This window comes from Anopheles arabiensis (genome assembly GCF_016920715.1).
Source record: "Anopheles arabiensis isolate DONGOLA chromosome X unlocalized genomic scaffold, AaraD3 X_pericentromeric_contig0012, whole genome shotgun sequence".
Classification (NCBI taxonomy): Eukaryota; Metazoa; Arthropoda; class Insecta; order Diptera; family Culicidae; genus Anopheles; species Anopheles arabiensis.
The window spans coordinates 45,001-50,000 of NW_024412090.1; positions in this window are offsets into that span (position 1 = coordinate 45,001).

A 5,000-nucleotide genomic window follows, 5' to 3' on the forward strand; every position below is an offset into this window, starting at 1 on the left:
ATCGGAACCCGAGCTCCTTCCCACTGCTGCTTGCGGATTTGGTAAGCAGGGCCAAAGCCGTGCGGTTCCAATTGTTCCGGCAGATCCTGCTTGTGTTGGTCCTTGCTGAGCTTGATGGCCCGTTCCAGGGCAGCGCGTGCGTCCGACTTCATTTGACGCCTTTCCTCGCGCTGCTCCTCGGTCCGGGCCCGGTTGAACCGCCGTTTCATTCCGTGATAATGGCTGCGCAACCGATCAATCTCGGACGTCCACCAATAAACTGGCCGCCGGCCCTGTCGCCTTGGGGGTTGCCTAGGCATGGTGCCATCACAGGCCACCGTGATGGCCTGGGTAAGCTCCTCTGGCGTAGCAACATGCCCAAAATGTCCTGGTCCTCAAGATTTCAACGAACAAATCCTTGTCGAAGAATCTTGTGGACCACCTTCCCCATTCGCTGCTGAGTGTACTCGTTGTTGGCGCGCTGTCTCGAACCCTGCCAACCACAAACTTGATAGTATTGTGGTCACTTGGGGTTTCGTCACACACGCGCCAATTGTTGTCCCCTACCAAGGAGGGGCTGCAAAAGGATACGTCCACGATGGAGTTGCGACCATTTGCCCCAATCCAAGTGCTCTGGTTGCCCTGGTTCAGGAGAACCAATCCCAGAGCAGCCGCCGCATCCATCACAACTCCCCCTAGATACCCTTTCCCCGTCGTTTGGCCTCCGCTCCATCCCCCATGCACCTGACCAGGCGTTTACATCACCCCGATCACGGTGTCCCGATTCCGTGGAAGTACAGACACGATTTCGGTCCATTTGCGTTTGTACTCCTCGACAGTCAAATCGGAACCCACGGGTGGTAGGTAGACAGAACAAAAAACGATTCCCCGCATCTCGACCACAACGAAGTCCTCGCGTTGGTTGTCAATGATGCGCTGAAAAGGATAATCCCCAACTGATACCACTGCTACCCGACCAGTGGTATCGGTAACCCAATTGCTGTTATTATTCGGCACCCAATAGGGGTCCGAGATAATCAGAATATCACAACCCTCGGCACGAGCACTTTGCAAAAGCAAGTCTTGTGCCGTTTGGTCATGATTGAGGTTCTGTTGGAACACTCTAATCATGACTGGGCTGTGGGGTTACCTTTCCAAAGTAGCGGCAACTGCGCTGGCCCAGCGAATGCCCGATTGCATCCGGGCCCTCGCATCCCAAGCACTTCCGCTCCCTAGTGCACGGTCCTCGTGCTTATCTTCCGCGCAGCGATGGCATTTGCTACTGCGGTCCTTGCCACGGCAACGGGCAGCAGTATGCCCGTATTCGTAGCACCGGTAGCATTGCCGCCGACGCTCCAAAAGCCGAAGCCTGCAGCATTTGCTGAAACCGACCGTGTATTGCCTTGCCAGGGCCTGGTCGGTCACCGCTATTGCTGGGCAGTCGAAAAATGCGACCAACGTACCGTAATGCGTTTTACGGTCGTGATCTGGTCGCTGAAAATTTCAACGCCCAGCGCGGCACTCATTTCCAAAGAAATTTCTTCAGACGAAGTGCCAGGCGGAATGTTGGTGCAGTTCACCCGCACTGAGGGTGTCCGCGGACGGCATTTTGCTTTGCCATCAAGGGCCGCAGACACCTCTCTCCAAAGGGTCATCGTTTCCTGGTGCGACATTGGTGCTAGCTCCAGGAGTAGATGACCCTTAAAGTTTGTGCGGATTCTCTGCACATCCTCTTTCTTCACCGTTTCCCTAAGGATAGGCATCATGTCCGCGTGCTTGAATCCCCAATTGATTCGAGCTCGATGGCGTTTGGCATTCGGCCGGCCCTGGGATTAGAAGCAGATGCCGGCTTTTGCTTGGGTTGGGGAGCAGAAGGTGGCGTGTTTGCGGCGAGGCTAGCTGCTTGCTCAGCTTCACGCTGCTTCTTCCTCTTCCGTCTCTCCGGCGCACGGCGGTCTTCCCCTTACCGTCCGCCATTCTTGCGCACCCTCTTGCCCCTCTAATGGTCCAGATCCCTGGTCCGTCGAACAAATTTCCCCTTCGCACGGTTCCTCTGCCACAACTACCTTGGCATTCCGACCCTTTCCCTTCTTCTTGCCCTTTTTCCCTTCCTGACCCACCAGCTGTTGTCCCTGTTCCCCATTTCCTCCTGTCTTGGCCTCATTCTCCTAACTAGTGTGTTGAACATCTCCCGCATAATTCCCCCCAAAAACAGTGAGGGAATTTGGTGATATCGGTCTCATCCAAAGGCAAAGATCCCGGTTGCGGCTCCTGATTAGGGCCTGCCAAAGGCCCTAATTCTTGCTCCAACACCGGGTCCTCCACCACGAGATCCTCGGTTCCCGTTCCAACATCAACTCCTGACCCCGCCTCTCCCAGCCAAATTGCTGGAAGATTGTGCAGCAGGGCTAAGACTGAGCCGATACGCTCTTCCCAATTCGAGAATTGGGGCGTCTTGGCTAAAATAGCCCTGTGCTTTACGGTGTCCCTGATAAACAGCATGAGCTCATGTTTTGCTTTTTGCAATGGGCCCATGGGATTTGACTCTGCTGGATATGCGGTAGCGAAAATTTCCTGTCGTAAATTTGCCCTGCCTTAGAGCTTCCTCCCCCTTGGCTGTCTTCCGCAATCTGCGGGAGAACAGAGACCCTTTTGATTTTCCCTCCACCTCTACCGAAGAAGCTCCTCGTAGGGCAGGTGCCTTGAAGCCATCAGCTGGGTTGTTGATGCCCGTCTACCAAAGCTGGTGGCCGAAGCCTTAGACGGGGACATCGTTCCCAGCGAGCTACGGCGGACGGAATATCTACTCGTCACTGCCTTCGAGGGACTACTTCTACGAGCTAAAGTGGAGCGTGTGTTCATCACCATTTTACTACCGGTTAGTTTCTACGGTTAAATTCTATGAGGGTTATTATGACTGTCTACTGATTTTCTAAGGAATTTCGCAAGTAGGTTGATTGATTGATTAATTAAGTAATTATTGTCAGAATAGGGATGAATTTTAATGTCAAAATTTTAATTTAAACGGGAAAATGAATTTATTGTCAAGTTTAGAAACGTTAGATGTCAATGGATTTTGCGCTGTAATCAAATTGTCAATTACTTTTTTGTCAATATGATGAGACGTTTGATGTCACTGTCATTCAAGTTATTGATAAATTGTCAAATCTATTTGAGTGTCAATGGTACCGTGATGTTTTACGTCAATGTCTAATGGATGCAATTTAATGTCATGGGAATAATCAAATAAGATGATTAAAGTTATTTTCAAATTGATGCAACGGAGAAAGTATTAACTGGGTTAGATGGTATTGATAATTAAAAGAAAAAGCTTAGGAAGCGAATTAAATGATTGGAAGCGGATTTAAGTAAACTTTAATTAAATTTAGAAAAAGGGAATTCCATAACATGAAAGAGTTTTCCGAGATTAAAATTTTAGTTTAATAGCTGTCAGTCTATTTGTTGTCAATAACGGTAAATGTTAGGTTTAAACAAGCTGTCCAAACAATTTAAATGTCAACAGGGTATGAGTTGTGTATTTAAAGATTAAAAGAATTGAATTTATTATTGTGTAATAAATTGTAACTTGAGCATAAGCGATTTTAATATAATTTAATTGGTTGAATATAAATAATTGATTTTCAAATTATTATTTAATCGCTTGCAACTGTCAAAGAATTTTAATTATAACTGTCAACCAATTTAAGATGTCAAGGTGACGTTAGGTGTCAGATATTTTGAGCTGTCAAATTAATTGTGTGTCAACGTTAGATGTCAAGTGTTAAAATGTCAAATCAAACTATTTTGTTATTATTAAGAGAATTTATTATAAATAATTATTTAAATTATTTAGATCAGAAAACTAATAATTTTTTTAATACATGCACAGAACCAGGAGAAAAATAACTACGTGATTATTAAAACTTCTACTTGTTAAAGAGTTATTGGTTATGGTTGAAGAAGATGAATTACTATTTAAAAGAAGTTATTGGAAATTTGTTGGTAAATATTAGAATTTGTTAAATTATTTTATATGAAAACCAATACAAAGTGTATAAATGTATTAAATAATTGAGATTTGATTTTGTAAGGAATATAACTAATTGGATTGTGATGGAAAGTATGCTTGTCTAATTGTTGAGCGTTGAATTTGAAATTGTAATTTATTAATTTGCTCTATTGTGCTTATGGCGTTGTAAGTTAATTATTTTAAATAAAGGATTTTTTTAAAACAATTATTCGTTTAAATATTCGAGTGAAAAAAAATTAAACATTAATTTTATTTTAAATTGAAAATAATTTGCTCATGGATAGAAAATGAATTAGGGATAATATTAAAATATTCGCAGATGGCTTTCTATGTGTAATTTCAGTTTTTTCAGAGTTTTCGAGATTTGAATGAGATGAATGAAATGAATGAAATTAAAGAGTGCTTAAAAGTGACAAACTACGTGAGGAGACGTGTGTGCTTCAACATTACAGGTAAAATGGACCAAATGTCCCGTTATATTTTTGTCTATGCTACGGGATACAGGTAAAATGGCTTTCCAGTCACCTTGCTCTACGCTCCCTTACTGGAGATTTGTTTGTTAGTTTTACGAGAGTTTTGAAATTTGGTTAGGATAGATTTTGAAAATTTAAATTGTTAGTTCTACTGGTTTGGGGAATTATTCTACTTTACGAATGGTGGTTTGATTTTTTTTACTGTTGTGTGTCTTTTCAAAAATTAAAGGTATCTTTAAGTTGGATATTAAAATTTTTAATTAATCGAATGATATTGGGAAGTATACAAGGAATTTAAAGTTTATTATTATGTAACAAATTGTAACTTGAGGAACGAAATTTTAATTTAACTTAGTTGGTTAAATATAATTAATTGATTTTTAAATTATTATTTAATCGGTTGCAACTGTCAAAGAATTTAAATTATAGCTGTCAACCAATTCAAGATGTCAAGGTGACGTTAGGTGTCAGATATATTGAGCTGTCAGTTTGATTATATGTCAACGTCAAATGTCAAG